This window comes from Neofelis nebulosa, chromosome 8 (genome assembly GCF_028018385.1).
Source record: "Neofelis nebulosa isolate mNeoNeb1 chromosome 8, mNeoNeb1.pri, whole genome shotgun sequence".
NCBI lineage: Eukaryota > Metazoa > Chordata > Mammalia > Carnivora > Felidae > Neofelis > Neofelis nebulosa.
The window spans coordinates 34700740-34725853 of record NC_080789.1 but is presented as its reverse complement, the minus strand read 5'-3'; the positions used below and the strand labels follow the sequence as shown (position 1 = coordinate 34725853).

Below are 25114 nucleotides of genomic sequence, written 5' to 3'. Positions count from 1 at the left end.
AAGTTTATGGAATGAAGAAACTGAATAGCTTCTTCTTTTTGATGAAAACAGACTTCTGATACCTGTTCTGTTCCTATTCCCCTTTCACTGGTGCTGGCACTTCCATTTTTTTCCCATCAGGACGTACATCATGGGTATATGCTTAAGGATATAAACCGAATTATATGAAACACATCCTTATGTTAACTAAAACTCTACTCCTTTCTCTTCTACCAACCCCCCCCCAAACCCATATTGGAATACTAGTATAGTAAATAACTTTGTAGCTAATCTCATTTATTTTCATAAAAATATTTATAAATTCACAAACATTGGTTCTTTGCCTACCTGTGAATACAAGGGAGGGATATAGAATAGATGCCAAAGCAGCAGTAAAAAATCACTACTTGGTCAAATTCTGAGCATGTCTTTCAGAAGAACAAAAGTAGGTGTTGTGTTCAACTGCTGCATACTGGCAGCTGACTAGAACTTTGATTAATTGTTTGATTGATTGATGCATTTATTCAGTAGTTACTGATTTTCATGACTCAATATATTGTTTAACAGAGTGCAAATATAAGACAAGACATGGTCCTTGTTTTATTTAAATTTTTTTTTTTTTTTAGAGAACACAAGCCGAGGGGTAGGGGGGCAGGAGGGACAGAGAGAGAGGGGAACAGAAGATCCAAAGAAGGCTCTGAGCTGACAGCAGGGAGTCTGATGCGGGGCTCGAACCCACAAACCTTCAGATCATGACCCGAGCCAAAGTAGGACACTCAAACGACTGAGCCACCCAGGTGCCTCAACATGGTCCTTGTTTTAAAAGAGAAAAAAAAAATCATTAACTATTAAGAGAAGGAGGGGACATAAAAAGCAAAATTAGAGTATAACATACTAATTTCCAACATGTAAGCAAAAATTCCATAGAAGAAATAGAATGAAAATTTCTCCCTGCTGGAAACAAGGAGCCAATGTTCACTAAAGTTTAGCTCCATGGGTACCATATTCTGAGCATTTTATTATTTTGATTTTGTGATAACTTCTTTGCCTTAAATTTACATAAGAATATGCACTTGTAAACCAAACCTTCCATGCCGATATCAATATGGCATTTCTGGAATGCACACCTAAGTACGTCTGTGTGCTTAGAACCCTCCAATTCCTCCTCCTCCTACCAGTGACTACAGGCCTGTCCTAACTCAAACCTCAGCCTTTATGTCTCTTATTCCTCTATCACACTTTGCTTTTCTAAGATCAACCAGCTCACTTTTCCAAGGACTGTGCTCCTTTTCGGTTCAACAATATGGAAAACCTTATAGCTTCCTCCAAAACAAACCATGCTTTTTCGAATCTTTGCTTATGCTGTTTTTCTTGCCTAGAATAAAATCACAACTTTTTTCCCTAGTAAACTCTGTTTATCTTTTAAAATTTACTTATGTCCGTATTTTACGAAGCCTTCTCTGAGGCCACAGTCACGCATTTCTACTTGCACCCCTGGAATTGCATTTAAGTTTTTCTTTTACATTCATCATAATGTAATTTAAATGCTTTTTTTTTTTTTTTGAGAGAGAGAGAGAGAGAGAGAGTTCAGGCATGAACACACTAGTGGGGAGGTGAGAGGGAGAGGATGGGAAGGGGGCTCTTTGCTGGATTCAGAGCCGGCACTCAACAGTGAAATCATGACCTGAGCCAAAATCAAGATTTGGGCCCTTAAACGACTGAACCACCCAGGCACTCCTCATCACAACACATTTTAAACGTTTGATGATTTCCCTGTGTCTGGAGCACCTTGAGAACAAAAGGCATAACATTCATTTATATTTCCATTATCTCTCACAATACTGGCATACACTACCTGATCAATAAATACTAAGTAATTAAAATAAGTATAACTTGGCCATTTCATAAGTTGTTGTTGGTGCCAATAGAAATGTTTTTAAAGCATCTACGTTTATCATTTACCTCTCAATAAGAGCTAGTTTACCAGAATCTCCTGACCTAAACAAATTCATGATTTTATGTTAGATTCATAGGAAAAAAACCACATTAGTACATTAAGGTTACTCTTTAATTTTTTTTTAAATTTATTTTTATTTTTACATTTTTTTTTAATGTTTATTTATTTTTGAGAGAGAGTCAGAGCACAAGTGGGGGAGGGGCAGAGAGAGAGGGAGACACAGAATCCAAAGCTGGCTCCAGGCTCTGAGCTGTGCACAGAGCCCAAAGTAGGGCTTGAACCCAGGAATTGTGAGATCATGGCCTAAGCTGAAGTTGTATGCCCAATCAACTGAGCCACCTGGGAGCCCCAAGTTTATGTTTTATTTCTGAGAAAAAGAGAGAGAGAGAGACAGACAGGGAACAAGTGGGGTAGGGGAAGAGAGAGAGGAGGCAGAGAGCCCCAAGCAGGCTTTGGCTCAAAGAACTGTGAGATCATGACTTGAGCTAGAATCTAGAGTTGCCTGCTTAACTGACTGAGCCACCCAGGCACCCCTAAGGTTACTCTTTAAAACAGGAATTATGCCTTAGAGAATGTGATCTCCATGTAACTAACTACTTTTCAAGCTTACAACTTTGAAATATGTTATACACAATTAACTCTCTTCTATTATATCTTCATCTGGAATCACTTTTCAAAACTATCAACATTTATCTAACTTTCATTCACAACTCCCAAGTCAGGAAAGTATGTATCTTTGTTTCCAAGTGAAGTAATTGCTAGATACCCCATGAAATAGTTTCCAAGTGATGGAGTACCCAAGCTGGCAAAGAAAATTTGTTACTCTAAAAGGTGTATATTAGGGGCGCCTGGGTGGCTCAGTCAGTTAAGCGCCCAACTTTGGCTCAAGTCAGGATCTCAGGATTCCGGAGTTTGAGCCCTGCCTTGGGCTCTGTGCTAAGAGCTCAGAGCCTGGAACCTGTTTCAGATTCTGTGTGTGTCTCTCTCTCTCTCTCTGCCCCTTCCCAACTCACACCCTGTCTCTCTCTCTGTCTCTCAAAAATAAATGAACATTAAAAAATTTAAAAAATAAAATAAAAGGTACATATTAACTTTCTATTCGTAAGAAAGATTGACACCTGAATTGCCTAGATTGTTATTATTTCAGGTGGGAAAGGAAATATAAAAAAACCCAGTGATATTACAACAAAAGTTGATTCTACTGCTCGTTGTGTATTGACTTATTTCAGTGCATCATATTTCTCTAATCTCACTGACTTAACACATTGGCCCATTGGTCCGGGTTTACAGATCTTTACCTCTTGAGAAATGATCCCATATTTGTTGCCTGACAATATGTGAACCATTACTATTAAAGTAATTCATCTGCTACTGAGAATTAGTTTTGTAGTCATACCAGCGAAATAGTATGATTAAATTAGAATGTTGATTTCTAGGTCAGAGGTTTCTTTAGTTATTGTAGTGATTTGTCTGGGGGTAGGGAGATAAGTTGAAAGGAAGAATTCCTTACTGCCCTCATATTTTAAAAAATCGGGGGCAAAATCTTAATATTCCTAAATTACAGATTAATTTTAATACAAATAATAAAGTTAGTTTATAATACAAAGAAAGTGACACACAAAATCTATAGCTCGATGACAATATCCACTAGACGAGTCTGACAGGGGTGTAGGTCTAGTATAAACTTTAAGAGACAATTTATCTTACACTGGTTCAGTTTGGAAACTACAAAGTCGGTAGCAATTATGATTTCAACCTACTTTTGAAGACATGTATGAATCTACAATCAAGGTATAGCAAACATCAGCACATCTTTTTACCCTTAAACATGGTCACATTGGTGTTTGGAATTGAAAGCAATGTTTTGTGATTTTGGACGTGTGGCTGGGAAAAGAAAACAGAAGACTGTGTTAAAAAGCCAGTTTCACTGATCAACATATTAGTACTAAACAACGTCTGGACTCTGTGATTTTGTTTCCTTTCCTGTGTTAATATCACGATCTCCAAAATCTGTATTTGCGTCTGTAATTGTCATCATCCACCACCCAATTTCAAAAGCAATCTCTGCATATTCTGTGTTCCTCACTTTGTATTCTAAACCCAGATGCTATACTAATTTTACAATCCCATTTCCCAATAATATTATTGCCTAAAACTGGACACTGAATATGATTTTATATACAGATATTTATAGATAGAATTAAAAAAAAAAGAGGCTAGCGACATAGAGATGTTATTTATCTGGGCAATACAATAGTAAAAGATGGGCATTATAAATCCAGCTTTGTTACCAGCCCTTAAGTCAGTATTGAAAAATGTGCAGGTCTTCCCATATACCCAACATAATTCTCCATAAACATTTCTGCACATACATAGATGTCACTCTGGTAGGGGTATGTGTTGTCTATTAGAAATTAAAGCCTGTAAATGATGTTTGATGGAAGCAAATTAGGTAATTGATAATTAACCAGGAGCAGAGGGAGGGATAAAAATTGCTACAAATTTGTTGCCAAGTTCAATACCTCTGAAAAGGATGGATTTGTTAACACTACTACCTAGTGCTTTTTGCCACAATTATTTGTAGCCAAGCTTTCTAAGCATAGTTAAATAGCCCACTGTTGGCACTTTAATCCAGTGTTGTATTTTCTCAGCAGCCAAATGTGTTGAGTCTATACACAGATGCTGGCAGTAACCAGAGGCATTGGAAACAGTGAATGCATAATATCCTTCCTGATATAACCTCATAAGATCATCAAATATGGTTATAATTTTCACTCTAGAAATTAGGCCATTCTTTAATAACTTAAAAGTCCATTGCTAAGGAGATTAGTGCTAATAGAATACTTTGTATAATCAAAAAACACAAATGATCAAATGATCATGTATAAAACCACATGAAATCATTTTATCTCTACAGTGATTTTCACGTTTATACCATTTATATTATATATTACATTAAAAGTGATTGACCACATGAAGAAATAAAAAATACTATTTCAGTAAAGTTAATATAGGTTTAAAATGGAGCAATTAATGTGTTTGTCATATTGTGCTGGTACTTTTTAAAAATTTTATAAATGCATTTTCTTTTTATTTTAGTTAAATTATAACCCAAGCCATCAAATATGGTACACATTTCTTTTAAAATACAAATCATGCTTCCAGGAAAATTTGTACAAGCTCAAAAATTTCAGTTAAATGTTAGAAAAGATAAGAAAACCATAGTTGGGTAAAATGAACTTAACTATATTCCTATTACACGGCACTTATGTGAAACAAAATTAAGATTTTTAAATGAATGGAATAGTCAAATATTCTTATGGTGTGGTATACTTTCTTCTAAGACATGCCTCCTTTTTTCAGCTTAGTGTATACTTAATATTGCACAGCAATCACTTATGTAATAGAAATACCTTCGTTTATTTACCTATTAAGCTCATATTTATTCATTCCCTTCTATATGCCCTACATTGAATTTTTTTTAAGGAATGAAGTACATAGTGTGTGTCTTATGTTTTGTTTGTAGTTAGCATCAATTCCTTTGAGAAAAATGCTCATTTCTTATACCACGAAATTCTGATAAAGTGGCCCATTGAGGAGCCCTACCTCTCCCATTACAGTGGTGAGCATGTGATCCAGGCCAATAACAAAAAAAAAAAAAAAAAAAAAAAAAGATTTCATTTCTCTAGCTAATTGGCGTTCTTTTTAGGGTTTGATATAAGTGCTGAGAGAGAGCGAGAGAGAGAGATGCTCTCTCTCGCTCTCTCTCTAGGAAAGTAAGCTTCATAGATGTAAGCCCAAAGGTGCTAATAGCTGAGAGAGGTTGCCCGGGAATGAAGTCTACACAGAGGTAAGCTTAGACAAGATGTGCAAAAAGCAACTGCAGCCACTTGAGAATGATCAGAAGAATCAAAGAATTAGTCAAATTGGAACATGATCTTGAGCAATAAATAGGATACTAATACGTATAGATGAGTGGGAATATTTCAGGCCTGAAGGAAAGCACAGACACGTGTGGAGAAGTAATTAAGTTCCTTCCTTGTTTCCTTCTCTCTTTGCTGTCTGCCTTCCTGCCTTCCTTCTTTCCTTCTCTTTTTTCTTCCTTCCCTTTCTCCACTGCCCTATACATTCCCCCCTTTCTTCCTCCCTTAAGTATTTTGGGGATAACCATAAACCATAATGGATATTGAGAACAAAATTGGAGAGTAAAATTGAGAATAAACTTGGAGTCCCTAACCTCTAGGATTGTAGGGTCCAAATGCAATACCTCTGTATTTCTTTGATGGAAGTGAAAATGATTTACACAAATCCCCCCCCTTTTTTTCTGTCCCATCTAAAATTCAGGTAATAGAACAATTCTAGAAATAGAAATATATATGTTTTTAAAAGAACACATTTCATGGAAAGTGGTTTTAAGTCCTTGAGCTATGTCAAGAAACCACAATTTATAAATTAACTTATCTATTTAGAATAAGATAATTTAGATAAGCAGAAGATAAATGAATTGTTTTTTACATAAAATGTCTAGATTTCTTTGAAAGTATAATATAATTAATAAATGCTAAGTTCTTCTGACTCTACTGCTATGCCACATGACATGCATCTTGAAAATAACATTTTCAGAAACTTATTTAAAAACTGTGATGCTGATGATTTTTAATATGACTTAACTAGTTACCAGATGAAACTTGTGAGTAGAAAGTCAAGTAGAAAGGTATTTGTTTCCAAAAAGTGGATAATTTGATGATAAAAAGAGAGGAATAATAAATAAAAAAATTTTAAATTACACACACAGACACACACACACAGACATACACACACAGTGGAAATGTTTCCACACTGTTAAAAGATCAATCTCACCTTAATGTGACAAAAATTTAACTTCAATTAATTTTAACAATTCTGAGAAATTAAATTAATAGCCAAACTAGAGAGAGAGCCCAAATGTCCATTGGCTGATTAATGAATAAAGAAGATGTGGTATATGTATATGTATATATATATATATATATATATGATGGATTATTACTTAACCATCAAAAAGAATGAAACATTGCCATTCGCAACGATGTGGATGGAACTAGAATGTATTATGCTAAGCAAAATAAGTCAGTCAGAGAAAGGAAAATACCATATGATTTCACTCACACATGAAATTTAAGAAACAAAATGGTAAACATATGAAAAGGGGGGGGGAGAGGAGAGAGGGAAGCAAGCCACAAGAGACTCTTAACAATAGCGAAAAAAAATGAGGGTTGATGGAAGGAGGTGGGTGGGAGATGGGCTAGATGGGTACTAAGAAGGGTACTTGTGATGAGCACTGGGTGTTGCATGTAAGTGAGGAGTCACTGACTTCTCCTGAAGCTAATACTTGCACTAAAATTTAAATAAATAAAAAAATAAACAATAAAAACAGATAAATAGATCGATGATAGATAGATCTTCAAAATCGTGGAATCTTCTTTTTTTTTATATTCCCATCTATGAAATTGCTTGCATTTTATGGCCAGAAAATACTGACAGATCATCAAAAATGTTAATTTCATAACTCTTCATGATAAAATGGAGAATGGAATTAAGATTTAGATATTCAAAGTTATTTTTATTCAATATGCTTTGGTTTATTGTTTCCCCAATTTGACCTTGGTCTATAGCTAAAAGTATTTTTTCTATTATAAACTGTATTCTTAAAATATGCATTTCACAAATTTGCCTCTTAAAATAGAAAATAAATTTCCACGTAAATTACTCTACTTACTTACTCTACTTACTCTACTTACCTAAAAATAAGGACAGTAAAGTGAAAACTTTGCAATTAACTATTTCATTTAATATGAAATTTACACAATATTATTTTAACAGATGTTTGCTTCACCATTTACACTGTTTAAGCACACAATAACCAATTTTGTCAGGTTTGAACTGAAGTGTTTTCAATAAAAATTTAAGATAAAAATGATGTTTAACTATAGTAGAAATAGGCATTATTCTATTATTTAATGAAGTGCCCATAATTATACATATATAGGTAGTTCATAAATTATAAACATAATTTTTCCAAAACTTTACTTATGCAAAGAAAAACAATGGTGACTTTCCTAAACAACTCCACAAATATTTCATCCACAAATCAGATGTCCTAGAACACATGAATACTGTATTACTCTCTGTGTGTAGGGCTACTCAGAGAACATAAGATTAAAAATTGAAACTGTAATGGGGCACCTGGGTGGCTCCATTGGTTAAGCCTCTGACTTTTGATTTTGGTTCAGGTCATGATCTCACAGTTCCTGAGACTGAGCCCCGCGTTGGGCTCTGTGCTGACAGAATGAACCTGCTGGGGATTTTCTCTCCCTCTCTCTCTCTCTACCCCTCCCGTGCTTGCACACACACTCTCTCTGTCTCTCAAAATAAATAAACATTTTATAAATGAAAATTTAAGAACAATGTAGTTGAACAAAATGCAATAGGAATTACTGATGAGAAAGAAATTGCAAGGAGCATTTTATTTGGTTTTTCAAACATTTCTCTGGGTAAATACATACTATTAAAGCAAGGATATGTTTTTACAACAATATTACAGTATTGGACATTGTGGTAACCTCTAATTATCCATAACTTTCTTTCCAAAATGTTAGCCCAGTGGTTTGTAAGACTGATCTCAGCTCTAGTTAGTTCTGTGATCTGATTAGTCTAAGCACTTGTCCTCAATGCTGCCAGCACATTAGAATGAACAGGAAGGGTTCATAAAACTGCTGATGCTACAGGCTCACTTCTATGGCCTCCGATTAGTAGCTTTTGCTTCTCAGGTCTCTATTGTGTAGCCGTAAATGAGAATCACTGGTCTAAGTTAATCACAATACTATTAATCTACCCAGTGAGTGTTTTGGGAATCAGGATTGGTTCAGATCTGGATATGATTTGTAGGTTCTTGTTAGACCATGGCCCTTTGTCTCTCTGGGCAAGTCAGAGACCAGATGGCCATTACAGATGAAAGCTGTAATGCACTGTCTGTGGGTGAGGCTTAGTGACTACAGATAAACTGCATAAGACATAGAAAGATGGGTGAAGGTACATTTTTAGAAAATACATCTGATATTCACATTTTAGATCCCAATGTCATGGTTTATTAGAGCCAAATTTGGTAGTTTTGTAAGTTAAGGAAATGAGAACATCACAGTGAGCTGGAGAGGGATATAACTTGGTAGGCCCACCCTCAGGACTTCCCACAAGCTAGAAGGACTGTAGTATTCCACAACATGACCAGACACGACCAGGAAAACTAGAAGACATCACTAATTACATATCCCAGCTGATATCTCTCCTCAGTACGGGCGTTCTTCCTTGGTGAGCTGACTTACCTGACAGAGATGTGATGTGAAAGGTATGCTTACGCAGGACACGACCTTTTCCATCCTAGGAAGAGTTAGAAGACTAAGGTGGAGTTTAAGACAATACCTTAGTTACACGGAAGACTAAGTAGAGGAGGCCTAATTTATGATGAGCCCTAATATTAAAATATACATTTTAAGATTTCTTCCCAGGTGCCTGGATAGCTCAGTGGGTTAAACATCTGACTCTCAGTTTCAGTGCAGGTCATGTTTTCAGTTCGTGAGTTCGAGCCCTGCATCGGGCTCTGTGCTGATGGTACGGAGCCTGTTTGGGATTCTCTCTCTCTCTGCCCCTCCCACATCATTCTCTCTCTCTCTCTCTCTCTCTCACCTCCCCCTCTCTCTCTCAGGGGGAAAAAAAAAAGAAGAAGAAGAGAAAGAAGAGATTTCTTCCCCATGTCCTATGATTAGAGTTTTTCCAGGTCAACTTGTGACTGTTCTCAGGGATTTTTGAGGTGCCCCAAACCTGGTCTCCCAACTTCCAATGTTTGTCAAGCTGTTGGTTTTAACAGCTATCATAGTTGGGAAGCTGTTGGTTTTTCAAGGCTACCGTAGAGTTGGGAAAGGGAAAGATAAAATGCTGCAAAGCTCGCTGTTTTTCATCAAGATTCTGTAATTTCTCTTGAGTAAATACTCCTCAGATTACTGCAAGCCTTTAATTAATCATTGAAAACGTGATTTTTAATAATTACCTATAGTTTTCTCATTGCTCTTATGGAGAAAGAGATTTCCATTGTCTTTACTGCACCACTCCAGAAATACTGTGTTCCACCCATTTTGAAGGACTTTTATCTACTTTATCTCCAGTGGGAATTTGATATAAACATAGATGCTATCTCCTTACTCTAGATAGTTAGAGCCTTTCCTGTGGTTATAATTAAATCAAGACTTAAAATCTTTGTGTAGCTTCTGGGGTCAATTATAAAGAATATTTCAGTGATTATGGCATTAAATGTGATAGACTAGAAATAATTTTAGATTGCACTGACAGATGATGAATTTCTTTTTTTTAAATATTTTCGGAGAAGAAGGAATTGAGATAAGTGGGGAATACTATTTGTCAGAACACATATATAAATCAAGAATTCTAAATGAGAGAAGGCTGAAGTCTAGAGCTAACAAATTAAATAGAACCCCATATGATGTCATCAGAGCATTTCTTCCTGGAACTTATTAAGATGAGTATGAAAATTTGTGGGAGGAGAGAGCTACTCGGCACTAATCATCTAGAACGAATAGAATGAATAATCAGAACCTACTGATTAACAAAAATGACATAAAGAAATCATATGGCAGTAGCAATGTAAAGGCAAGGAAGGAAGTTATAATCAGAAAGGAATAAAAGCTTTCCCCAGGAGAATCCTGAGACGTGGACTAAAATAAATGATAATATCCTATATATTAACCAAAGTAATTAATACCAGTTTCTGCAACAGATCACCCCCAAAGTTTAGATACTTACCACAAGGTTTGTTTCTCATTCACATCATATCCAGTGTGGCTCAGGTGGCTCTTCTACAAGAACTTTGCTCTAACTAAAGTCTGAACAATCCAGACTGTTTCCGTTTTGCAACTCCACCTTCTCAAATTGTTTCCAGTGACACAGAGTAGAAAAAAGATGAAGTGAAGACACTCATGCACTCTTGGCTGCCTTAACATAAAGTGACCCATATCTTTTTTTTTTTCCCTCACGGTAAATTGGTGGCAAGTTATCCCATTTACCCTTTACATGTGAGTTTTCTGAAATATAGGGGGACACTTGGATATTCGATGAACACTGACAATCTCTACCAGACTTTTACAATCTAAAAACTGAACACTCAACAGTGCAACTAACTCTTCTATTGTCTTGCTGGTCTAATTTGATGTTTCCACCTTTCACCTTGTCATTTCTATTAGTTAGGGTCAGTTTCTGCTGACTTTCTCTTCTTAGTTGTTAATTGCTGAAACTTAAAAAAAGTATCTACTTAATGCAGCTTGATTTTTTCTATATAAATGATTGAAATGATTGTAATTATATATCTGCTCCTACTCTATAAGAAAAGTTATAGGAAATTAGATATCACTTTAAAGTAGGGAAGAAAGTAAAATAACATTTTGAGCATTTGATCATGTCTCTTATAATCTTTTTTATGCTACTGTCAATTGTTATTTGACCAAATCTACATTTTACACATGCAGTACAATCTTCTTTACCCTCCTAAATCTAAAAGATGATTTATACATTATACATTTGCTGAGACTCGTTTGTTCAGAGAATTTTTTTCTGTATATAATACTGTAGTAACAAGTTATTTCAGTAGACATTAACTCTTTAAGCTGAACAGATTCTAGACACTAATGACTCGCAGTTTCTAACTGCAGTAGAAAAGGTTATTTGATTTGAGCTTAATTTGTCATTGATACAAATCTGGATTGTAAGACTTAAAGGGGCAGGGACAGTGCCTCTTTTTACATTAAAAACTTCTTTTTAGATTATAGTAAAAACACGTAACATGATACCTACTCTCTTAGAAAATGTGAGTACACAACAGAGTATTGTTAACTCTGCACAACAATGTTGTACAGCAGATCTCTGGAACTTATATCTTACATAACTAAAAGTTTATACCCTTTGAACGACAATGCCCTACTCCAGCCCTTGGCCACTATTACATTCTTGGTTTTTTTTTTTTTTTTTTTTTAATGAGTTTGACTATTCTAGAAATCTCACACAAATGGAATCACGCAAGATTTGTCCTTCTGTGACTGGATTATTTCACGCAACATGATATTCTACAGGTTCCTTCATGTTGTCGCATATGTAATAATTTTCTTCTTTATCAGGGATCGGGCCTCTTTCCATTACTGTTATGTCTAACATAGTGCCTGGCATGTAAAATTCATTCTGTAAATACTTGTTGAACAAGTTAATTAATTCTAGATTAAATATGAATACCATAATCAGATCTATTAATTCTATGAGTCATTGTTCACTTTTTTATCTCATTAATTAGCTAAAGGTACGTATTTTCCTTTTTCTAGCTCCAAGTTTCCTTTGTCTTTTCTCCGAATCTGACTGACACTTTCTATCTGTGTCTATAACGTCATGGTGGTGAACCACAAATATTTGGTGTGATAGAGCAGGAGCAGTAGTTCACATACACACCCCATTTACTCTCTGTAGGCACTGAACTTGATGTAAATGAACTCATTCCTCCAGATGAAGATTGTTCTTAATATGCCCATTTCACAGGTAATATATCTAAGGTATGGAGACACTAGTAATGTGCTCAAGGTCACATAGCTAGTAAACAGCATGACTAGGATGTTAATCTCGCCTATCAGACTCCAGAAAGTGTATTCTAACACAGAGGTCTAGCCACTGTAATGTTATGCTGCCTCACTCCTACGCTGTGACTAAAACCATGATTTACTTTCAGTCAACATAATTCTCACGGGTGTCATAAGGGACTTTTCTTGGAGAGATGACTATAAAGAACTGATGTTTACATTTCAATTTGTTTTCTTTAAAAGTTAATGCCTCTATTTTAAAAGTTATGTTTTCTCTCTACGAAATTTGGAATCAGGCTCAGATTTAAAGCTTTAGATTTGCCTCATTTCAGCTATGCCCTTTTCAGTAGTTACTTATTTTTACCCCTTTTAGCACAATTTTTTTTTAACCTGTGACATAGCTAACTTGTAGGCTTTCTATGAGGTTAAATAAGACAAACAAACAAAAATGCCTTAAGTTTTAGCAGTGTGTGAAATGCAGCCACCTTTCAATAAATATAAGTCATAATAACAGTTCTTTAGGACTTCATCAACAAGTTTGGTTTTACAGTACTAGGTAGGAAAGTGGTTTTCAGCAGAACATAATATCCATTCCCATAAGGATTATAACATAATTATTATTTTTGCAATGTTTGTGCCAAATATTCTCCCATATTTAGTTAAGGTTTGTGGTTCAATATCCTGAGTAGCCTTCTATAAAAACTCATGGTTAAATAAATGGGTAGCATAGAAAGGTTACATAATGCTTTATTATTAAGTTGCAATGATACGCTTTTATTTCAAGGCAGGTGAATAAAAAGGCCTCTAAGTAAGCTTGTCTTTAAATATACGATATTTACATGAACACATAGTATTAAGTATCACATGAACACATATACTGAGATCATTACATTGATTCTTTAAAAGTACATATGCATCAACAGTGCACTTCTAGTTTTATTTCCATTGGTAACCTTGTTTAATGTCAGATTTATTCACATCTTTAAGAAAAAGGACATTAAAACCCCTTAATTCCATTTTATACTAAAAAAAAATGTCAACCAAAAAGCTGTCTCCTACAGGAAATAATAGCATGTTTAACTTGTAAATGCCACAGGATTTATTTTAGAATTGTAGACTAATGTTCAGTTATGAATGTACACTTTGAGGATTAGCCTGTGGGTACAGGAAACAACATGTTCAAGAGATCTCCTGTTCAGAACAGTAAAATACCTAGAGCATTATGAGGCTTAATTGAATAAAATTTCACCATAGACACACATTTATGAGCTTACAACTCTTGACAAGTTAAAACTTCATCAAGAATTCAACATCAAATAGAAATTAATTTCTACCAGCAACGTTGCGTGAAACCCTAAGCTAGACAGGACGATTTTACTGACACCTACGTTCTTTGTCCAAGTTGCAGTTGCCCCAAAGCTAACTTAAAAATGAGTCTCTGTTTTCTTCATTCTTTTTTAAAGGAGGTATCATAAATAACTGACACCACATTCTCAGGAGATTGTTTTCCAAAGGGCAAGATTTTTAAATTCTATCTTCCTAGAACAGAATCAGGATAGTAAAACATCCACATAGGTAGTTCCAAAATACTCTTAGTTCTTCATCAATTAATAGTAAGGAATGTAAGAATAAATATATTAGCTATATTAAAAATATTTTTTTGTTTAGACAAATTTAGTCCTTATTCAAAATCTCCTCGAACAAAACATGGCTTATAGGTTAAACAATCATTAAACGTCAGTTGTGTATTGATTGGTCTAGTATGTAAAGTGCATATTACTTTCTTATTAATTAAAAATCCCAAATGTCCATCATCTGATGAATGGATAAAGAATATGTGGTTTACATATACAATGGAATACTACTTGGCAATGAGAAAGAATGAAATCTTGCCATTTGCAACAAAATGGATGGAACTGGAGGGTATTATGCTAAGTGAAATAAGTCAGAGAAAGATAGCATATGTTTTCAATCATATGTGAAATTTGAGAAACTTAACAGAAGATCATGGGGGAAGGGAAGGGGAAAAAATAGTTTCAGAGAGGGAGGCAAAGCGTAAATGACTCTTAAATACAGAGAACAAACTGAGAGCTGATGGGTGGGAGGAGAGGGGAAAATAGGTGATGGGCTTTGAGGAGGGCACCTGTTGGGATGAGCACTGGGTGTTGTATGTAAGCAGTGAATCATGGGAACCTACTCCAAAGCCAAATACACTATATACACTGTATGTTAGCTAACTTGGCAATAAATTATGTTTCAAATAAATAAATAAACAAACATTAAAAAATATTATTCAGCCATAAGAAACAAGGAAATCCTGCCATTCATAATAACATGGATGAAACCTGAAGGCATTATGTTAAGTGAAATAAGTCAGGCAGAGATAGCAAAATACTGTATGATCTCAGTTGGAGAAAGGGGGGTCAAGATACAAACTCCCAGTCAAAGGACAAACAAATACTAGGAATATAATGTACAATATGGTGACTATAGCTAACATTGCTAAGTGATATACATGAAAGTTTAAGAGAGTAAATCCTCTCTCATTATAAGAAAAATTTTTTTTCTTGTTTTGCTTTCTCTATATGAGATGATGAATGCTAACTAAACTTATTACTGAAATTATTTCACAATATATATAAGCCAAACCATCATGCTGTACATCTTAAATTTATATGGTGTTGCATGTCAATTATTTCTCAATAGAACTGGAAAAAAGAAATAAGGATAGTACAGACTAGGGCAGAGCCTATTGAGTTTATGAGTTATAGAGCGTGATTTCATAGTTTGAGGTTTTAAAGACTAAGGTATTTTACTCAATCATATAATTGCTTCTAAACAATATAATATCTACCTTAAGATGGATTATTATGGGGGCGCCTGGGTGGCGCAGTCGGTTAAGCGTCCGACTTCAGCCAGGTCACGATCTCGCGGTCCGTGAGTTCGAGCCCCGCGTCAGGCTCTGGGCTGATGGCTCGGAGCCTGGAGCCTGTTTCCGATTCTGTGTCTCCCTCTCTCTCTGCCCCTCCCCCGTTCATGCTATGTCTCTCTCTGTCCCAAAAATAAATAAAAAGCGTTGAAAAAAAATTTTAAGATGGATTATTATGAACTAAAACTACTCATGTCACTATAGTTTTAATAAGTGCATTCTGTGTCACCCAGACTATCCATGAGGGGCAGGTGATGTTAAATACATGCAGTTGTTTGTATGAGAGAGTTTTTCTCCCTCTTGCTCTGTTTTGAATGTGTATTCAGCTTGATATGATACTGAGAGAATAGAGTTATTGTGACTTCACCTGTCTTACTTGTCAAATGATTTGAAGCAGACAGCAGGTCAACAGCACTTAAAATTCCAATTGAATAATGAACGGCTGAAGGAATTTTCTGATTAGGATGGAAAGAAATGAGTATACTCATGGAAAAGGCAGGCTGTGGAAAATGTTCTTTATCTTCCTCATACCTTTTTTTCTTTCTTTCCCCTATAGAACCTATTAAAAAATACGACTTTTGCTCTGTTTCTCTGTTTTTTAGGAAGAACTGTTTTTAGAATAAAAATAGGTCACTTATTAAGTCACTAAATCTCTCAGCACCTCAGTTTTCTTACCTGTAAAATAAGGTGGTAGGATTAGAACATGTGACCCACAAACTGGAGTGTGTGTGAGCCAATATGGGGAGCTTGTTAAAATGAAGATTCCCAAGACCTGCCTCAAAAATTCTCTTTCACTAGGACTGGGTAAGTCTCTGAATTTGCTTTTGTTAATAACCCCCTAGAGATTTTTGAAGCCTGTAATCTGAAGACCCCACTGTGAGATCCTGAAAATATGACAAATTCTCTCCAAGGCTCCTCCCACTTCTCACAAATCCCCAAGACATTGTTTCATAGAGATTCCATAAAAAAGAATGAGAACTGATTTTCTGGCCTGCAAAGGTAGACTAAATAATTTTCACCTATTATTAAAGTGTTCCAATTAATCCACTCAGCTTTTTAACACTTTTTTGAAGGACTTTCTTCAAGTCAACAGAATATTGCAAGATAAATATATCTTTGCACAGTGATTATATTGTAGTTTGTGAAGGATTTCGTTGAATATTACAAAACTATACAGGAGTGCTATTATGCTATCCAAGCAAGCAGTCTTTTTGAAAGTGCGTTACTCTCTTAATAGTGTCTGGGTTATAAAAGAAATAAAATTAATGTGTAGCTTGTCCTTTTCATTTTGAATTTCAGTTTGTATTGGAACATCAAGGGGAATCCAAATTACAATGTTTTAGAGCTAAAGTATACTCTGGAGATTATTGCAAACATTTCTGTTCCTTTAAAGTGTTATCAGTCCTATCATACCAACAATCACAATGTATTCATGTTTATATTCTCATTATACAGTGCCTGCTCATTGTGGACACTCAAAAAAGTCCACTAGTGAATAAATAAATGGAATAGAATGAATGAATTCCATCCTTGAAGTACTTAAGGAGAAGCTAAGTAAGGGATCTGATATCCCTCATTTGGCAAGTGGCAGTTTTAGGTTTAGAGTCCACTCTAACATCCCGAATCCTAAGTGAGGCCTTTAAATGTTGGTGCGTTGCTTCTGTGGATGAAGAGTTCTTAAGTCTTCAAAAAAATGCGTTGAAACCTGCTTCTCTTCTTCAACTCATTTCCACCTCCCACCTTTGGTAACATAGACTGAAATACCCAGGGCGGTGACGTTTTACATAAAACATCTTTCTCCTCATAGCCTGCATAATTGAAAACCCAGACAATTCCAGATTATAGTAGGTCTTTCTGTTTACCAGCTAATGTAACTCTATCATGTGACAATAATATAAATTCAGTTTGTAAATCATAGCTAGTAGCTTCTGAAATCGTGTGATTCTTAAGATTCCTTTTTATTTCTGGGATTTGTATTATGAAATGAGGCTTCGTGTTTTACATCACACTAGCTCAAATTTGCAGGATTCAAAGCTGCACAAAACGTAACCATGCAGTATCATCATTTTAATTCTGGCACAGTTTCAAAGCAAATGGGCTAAGTCTTTCTTGGCTGTCTCTTGTCACTCTACTGGTTTTCTACAAGGCCTTACTTTGATAGCAACATTTTTTTTTAATGTTTATTTATTTTTTGAGAGAGAACAGAGCACAAGTCGGGGAGGGTCAGAGAGACTGGGAGACAGAATCCAAAGCAGGCTCCAGCTCTGGGCTGTCAGCACAGAGCCCTATGCAGAACTCGAACCCATGAACCGTGAGATCATTACCAGAGCCAAAATTGGATGCTTAACCGGCGGAGCCACCCAGGCGCCCCTAATACCAACATTTGTAACTGGAGTGGATAGTTGGTTAATTTAGTTATTTGCCTCTGAGGAAAAGGGAATACTGTAGTCCATTTGGTCATGGTGTATCAGGGATGGGATTTTTCATGTGATATGCTATAGGTAGGTGACACTCACAGGTGAGGTAAAAAGTCAAGAACCAATTTAAAAAGTGATTTTATTTCTTTAACAATGGTAGAGCTGTTTATTTGTTTGTTTAAAAGAAGAAACTGAAATTCAACATATACAACAGGAGACAAGATTTAGGGGATTCTTACTGTTTCAGTTATCTACTGGTGTGTAAAAAGCCATCCCAAAATATAATGACTTAATATAATAACCGTTTTGTTCTCGCTCAGATTCTGTGGGTTACTTGGGGACCAGACGTGAACTTTCCCTACTGATTCTTCTTAGAGTCTTCACATAGCTATAGTCAAATGGTGGCTGTGACTAGATGTCTGGCTTGTCATTGGTTCTCCATGTGTCCTCTCACCCTCAACAGACCTACCTAAACTTTGTTGTGGGGATCAGTGCTCTAAGAGAAGGAAGGGGAAGTTGCAAGACAAGTTGTTTAAATTCTAGGGTTCACAAGTCCTAGAGCATCTCTCCTCTCATATATTGTTGGCAACTTTGGAATTGTTTCATGCTATCTTTGGAAACTAGCCACCTCACTCTGTGTTCTTCCAGCTAAATATATCGATACACTCAGATTATTGATGATCTGGAGACAGTTGTTGAATGTTCTCCAAAATTATTTTTTTGATTTTGAAACAGGCTATTGCAACTCTTTCTGGCCCACTTCTGTGGTGAAACTACACTATCCAGTATTAACCTGTGTATTTTCCCAACAACAACAATAACAACAACAACAATGGAGAATAGCTTTTATTGGTTGCATGGAGAATGTAAAGAAGAAAAGCTAGGAATCCCATTACCATACACATAAAAAACTCCAACCCATGCTAATTTTGTTTGATCCCACAGTGGAAGATTCTTGTGGGTAAAGGCACTCTTCCTCTTTGAATTTATATACTTTATAGAGATGTGATATGAAAAAAAAATGCTTACCCAATTCTTTCATCCTAGAAAGAGTTAGAGGAATAGAATAGAGATTAAGACATCATCTATCCTAGATAGATGGAAGAATAATTAGAGCATTCCTAATTTGTGGTGGGAACTTATACATTTCTTCCCCATCTCCAAGCAGTCCTTTTTAATTTGATCAAACCTACTTTAAATGGTCCTCCTTCATCAGAGCTATACCATAAGAAACTACATTTCTTTCCCTCTCTGTCCATCCATCCATCCATCCATCCATCCACCTATTTCATAGGTTTGCTTCTGTTTGAGACTAATTTGGAGATATTGGATGTATTTTGTATTTACTCAACTCTTGCTTCATAATAGGGAGATTAAGTTTAATATATCAGAACAATCATCTGGTGAGGTTTAGTTTACAAAATTGCCTGATTTAAAACACATTTCGAAGCAAATCATGTTCTTTAATACCTAATCATTAGCATTAAGTTTTCTTCCAAAGATATCTTCCAAAGATAAAAAATATTGTAGAGGAAAAAAATTCTCAAGGCATAGGCTGACAGCTGCTTTACTTTAAAAAAAAAATCTTAACTACCAAGAATACATAATCCAAAAATTACTTTAAAAATATGGTGTCAGTCCACATACACCTGAATGTAATCCTCTCCTTAAACCATGGAAGAGAAGAAAATAGCATGCTTGTATGTCTACAGTAGAAAAGTAAAAACTACCAATGTGCTCTGAAATCTTGGTGCTGTGATAGAACTGCACCACATGAGCAGGAAAAATGGCTGGAGCATGACCTCAGGAAACCCTGGATTTTTTGACGTCCTTCCTTATAACCTGCACATTGAACGAGTGGGTGTTATGAAATGTAATCAGAAAGCAGATTTGCTTTTGCTTCTGTGGGAGCATTCTTTCTTGCTTCTAGGTAAAAATGAGGGCAGTCTCATGATTTTACACCTTGCTCTTAGGTAATTACAATTTCCTTGGCTTCTCTAAATCACAGAAGAACATCAATTCAATATTTAGAACATCTGGTCCTATGTCTAAGTCAAAGCTGTTGGTTTCATTCAAGGATGTAGCCAATCTTCTTCTTGCCTTCGGCTTCTAAGTCTCTTTTTATTACAGCTGATTCCCCAGAATTGAAATAGGAGGAAGCAGGAAAGTGAGAGGAGAAAGCCAGGTGTTATTTTACCCTGGTTTCATTCTTTATGGGCATACCCGGTATTTAAAGCTGACAATATCCTTTTTAGCTGTGTTTGCACATTCTTCAGAGTCTCCCTTGTTTTTATGCGTTCCTTCCATCTGTTTAATGCTTCTCTCTCTCCCTCCCTCTCTGTCTCTCTCTCTGTCTCTCTCTCTCTCTCATGACTTCTTGCTTACTCTTGCAACCCCTGAGAATATAGTGATATTTGCTAGCCATTACTAAGGTTCTTTTGCTCCTCTAAAACTATCTTACTGACCAAGCCCTGAGATTATTTCCACACCAAATCTCTTTTACACGTGGTCCATGTGGCCCTCAAGAAACACATACACATTTTTGTTCCTATAAGTAGTGTGAGGGAAAGTACGTTCTAACTAGGTGGCAAAATCCTTTTACTCTTGCCTTTGGAGCAGCTGCCCAGCCCATTTCTGCCATTTAGGTCTACGTCAGGAGAGGCTGGAAGGCTTTCCTAACTTTAGGGGACAAGTAAGATTTCTCAGATCCATTGAAGCCTCTCTGTCTTGACTTGAGAGAAAGGGGACCCCAAACTAACTCCTGATTCTAGTCAAGATCTAGTTCCTCAGTCCTTTTATGTCTATTTGCCCAAAGGGTTAGGGGCTTCAAAATTCATATAACCTTGGTTTTTGGTTACAGCCCCTTTGAAATTCTTCAGCTCATTTGCCTTACTTCGGCATCTGAGAAGCAGAATAGTGTAATAGTTAAATAGTTAAATAGTTAAAGATTCTGGAACTCGATTCTTCAGCTTCAAATTCCAACTTATTTAACCTGGCTAGCTTCAGTTTCCTCTTCTATAAAATAGGCTTACCTGGCTGATATTAATAATGACTACTTGCTAAGTTCATTGCGATGATTAAGTAAGTTAATAGGATAGGACACTGAAAAGAATGGCCCGGAAGTCAAGACAAGATGAATATTATTTTATCAACCTGTTAATGGTCTCTTTATCCCTGGAAATGTCAATTAAAAGCTGGCAAATGCAATACATTGGAGAATTTACCTCTACACGAGGTGGGAAAGTGGGACTCTAAGAGTATTCCAACTTTGAGACTAAAATTCAATTAGTCAGGAGACTGACCAGGGATTCAATACTGGCCAGAAATTTAATACTGCTCATGAGTAACTTGTGAGGACTTCAGTATGTCCTTTAGTAACTTGTATGTTTGCTTCTCTCGTTTATATGTAGGATTAAAAATGTTTCCCGTTTCAGAACATGAAACTTCTTTGTCAAAGGAAATTTATTCCTTTAAAAAATACTTATTGGGGCGCCTGGGTGGCTCAGTTGGTTGAGCGTCCGACTTCGGCTCAGGTCATGATCTCACAGTCCGTGAGTTCAAGCCCCGCGTCAGGCTCTGTGCTGACCGCTCAGAGCCTGGAGCCTGTTTCAGATTCTGTGTCTCCCTCTCTCTCTGACCCTCCCCCGTTCATGCTCTGTCTCTCTCTGTCTCAAAAATAAATAAACGGTAAAAAAAAAAAAAAAAAAAAAAAACCAACTTAAAAAAAATAAAAAAAATACTTATTAAGCATATTCCAGGTTTTCTAAGTACTGAAGATACGGCAGTGAAGAAAAACTGAAAACAAACAAACAAACAAAAAACAAACATCCCTGCCATCATGGAGCTTGTATTCTATTAGTAGGACCCAAAAATTTAACTATGTGTGATGTCTTATAGTTGCCCCCCTGCCAATAGAACCACAAGGAGACTTGAACCAGGAAGAAGAGGGATGGTCTGGGTGTCCTCACCTCTTCGTGACACAAGTAATCCCGTGTTTAGGGCATAAGAAAATGAGTTCCGATCATCCCCATGCGGTCAGTGATGGGGAGGCTGTGAATAGTATTCAGCAAAGGAAAGAAGGAGGCTTTTGCCAGGAACATGCAGAATTTTGGATTCCCATTCATTTGCTGGATGGTGATGATATTGAAGCTAGCAAGAGGAGGTCTTACGCGGAGTACGCAAATATTCTGACCTCCCTTTTGGTCTCCCAGTGGAGTCTAGAGACTGAGAAGGGGCAGCCCTACCTAGAACTCCCTTATCCTATGTTCCCGTGTGATTCTTACAGCAAGAAATCTCTGAGTCGCTGTGGTGTCTTGCAGATGGTGGCATAAGGAAAAGGAAAAAGAATAATCAGTTTAATAAGATTATATGTGTTTGGAAATTCTTTCCAACTAGAAGGAAACACTGTTTCTATGACCTATAAAAGAACCTAGAAATACAAGTGACATTTAAAAAATCTTATATTTATCGGAATGTCGCACACTAAGAAAGACTGACAGCAACAAATGTGGATGAGAATGTAGATCAAACTGAATGCTCACTAGGGGAGTCCTGGGTGGCTCAACTGGTTAAGCGTCTGACTCTTGATTTCCACTCAGGTCCTGATCTCACAGTTTGTGAGTTTGAGTCCTGCATTGGGCTCTGCGCTGACAGTGTGGAACTTGTTTGGGATTCTCTCTTTCTCCCTCTCTCTGCCCCTCCCCCACTCATGCTGTCTCTGTCTCTCTCTCAAAATAAATAAATAAATTTAAGAAACCCCTGAGTGTTCATATATTCTTGGTGAAAGTGGAAAGTGGTACAATCACGTAACAAACGGTCTGCTATATTTATGAAATTAAGCCCACAACCTCCCCTGTGGCACAGAATTTACTCATGAGAAATGAAAGCATACGTTCAAACACACAAACATATGCAAGAATGTTCATAGCAAATTATTCAGAACAGCTCAAAACTAGACACAGCCCAGATGCCCACCAATAGGAGAATAGATAAACTGTGCCTTACTCACATGGTGGAATACTACTCAATAATAAAAAGGAAGGCAACAGTATAGAGAAATCTCAAACACAGAGTGCTAAGTGAAAGAAATGTTATATACATACTGTATGATCTATATGAAGTTCTAGAACAGAAAAATCTAATCTATAAAAAAAATTAAAACGAAATTGTTTCTGGGATGGTGGGAGCAAGAATGGATGGAGAAGGAGTATGAAGGAAATTTCTGGGGTTTCAGTAACCTGTATCTTGATAGGAATTTGGAGTTGCACAAGTGTATGTATCTGAACTTACTGAATGGTACACTTAAGGTATTTGCATTTCATTGTATGTAAAATTTAGCTCAGAAGAAAAATTTCTGTAAAACAGTAAATTCTGGTTAATGTTATACATGCTTAAACATTTAGGGAAATGTACTGATATCTGCAAGTTATTTGGAAAACCATAAAATAAAATGGTTTGATAAATGGATAGATAATTATGTTATCTAGCAAATATAGTAAAGAGTTTATATTAGAATCTAGGTGGTTGGTACATGTTTATATACTATAACCTTAATTTCTTTAAGCTACATAAGTTTCAAGATAAAGGTTTAGGGGAAAAAAGTCTAGTTTGAGGTGGGAATAGGATATTTTATTATCATGCCTCATGTATTATAAAATTTCAAACATCATGATATTTCATAGTTTTCTCATGTACCTCTCACTGAGATGGTAAAGATGATAAGATATGCATTTATTTGCTCAATAAGTTATTTATTCAGCAATTCATTATCAGTCCTCAATAGGACAGGCAAAAGGTAGTCTGTTCCTGCCCATAGAGTCTTTCTTTTTGTAATTTATTTCTGATATTTTATCCAAATGTGTAGTTTGTCCTTTTTATCTTTTTATTAAAAAATAATTGACTCACAACATTGTATTAATACAATAGTGATTTAATATATACATTACGAAAAAATCCTTAAAAAATATTTAGGGACACCTAGGTGGCTCAGTCAGTTCAGTGTCTGACTTTGGCTCAGGTCATGATCTCACAGTTCGTGGGTTCAAGCCCTGAATCAGGCTCTGTGCTGACAGCTCAGAAGCCTGGAACCTGCTTCGCATTCTGTGTCTCCCTCTCTCTCTGCCCGTCCCCTGCTCATGCTTTGTCTCTGTCTGTGTCTCAAAAATGAATAAACATTAAAAACATTTTTTTAAATAAAAAAAATTTATATACATTATGAAATGGTCACCACAATAAGTCTACCTACCTACCATCTGTTGCCACACCAAGTTGTTAGAATATTGACTATGTTCCCTATGCTGTACCTTACAGTCCTGTATCTTATTTATTTTATAACTGGAAGATGTACCTCTTAATACCTTTCACCTGCTTCGTCCATCTCCCACCCACTTCCCCTCTGGCAACCATCAGTTTGTTTTCTGCTTCTGCTTTGTTTTATTTGTTTGTTTGGTTTGGATTTTAGATTCCACATATAAATGAAATCGTAGTATTTGTCTTTCACCGTCTGGCTTATTTCACTTAGCATGACACGCTCTAGGTCCATCCATGTTGTCACAAATGGCATGATTTCATTCTATTTTATGGCTCCGTAATATTCCTTTTTATCTATATACACCACGCCTTCTTTATCTGTTCATCTGTTTAGGTTGCTTCTGTATCTTGGCTACTAGAAATAATGCTGTAATGAACATAGGGGTGCATATCTTTTTTGAATTAGTGTATTTGGTTTTTTGGATAAACACCTAGAAGTAGAGCTGAATCATATGGTAGTTCTTCTACCAGAAGAAGAATAAATCTTATTTTTTAATCAGTCTGTTAATAATATAGCATTTTCCTTTAAAACCCCCAATCCTGCTTAGATATGTTACTTGTATTCGATTTGAAAATTTTAAATAAAGAATAATGAATTATTATGAAAACCAGCTCTAGCAATAGATCTTATGGTGCTTTCTATATTTAACCAATAGCTAGCAAATTATCTCCAATTAATATTCTTCATGTCTTTCATGTAAAGTACAGCCATAAAATATTAGTTTTGGAAGTGAATTAATCCAAAGTAAAACCAGTTGAATAAGTAACTTTAAAAAAATTCTCCCTTTCTCTCTCTCTTTTTTTCTGAAACATAAGCCAGCAACATCACAAGGTTTTTTCTTAATACCTACATAATGTA

The 25114-nt window shown here is 35.9% G+C and overlaps 1 long non-coding RNA gene across 1 annotated transcript; it reads right to left on the bottom strand.

Moving 5' to 3' along the window:
• Window positions 1-610: 610 nt before the first annotated feature.
• On the bottom strand, window positions 611-10903 carry LOC131483959 (uncharacterized). Its single transcript, XR_009247959.1, has 3 exons — window positions 10790-10903; window positions 9298-9352; window positions 611-792 (listed from the first exon to the last, which is right to left on the bottom strand). It is a non-coding gene; the product is annotated as an uncharacterized LOC131483959 (long non-coding RNA).
• Between the last annotated feature and the right edge of the window lie 14211 nt (window positions 10904-25114).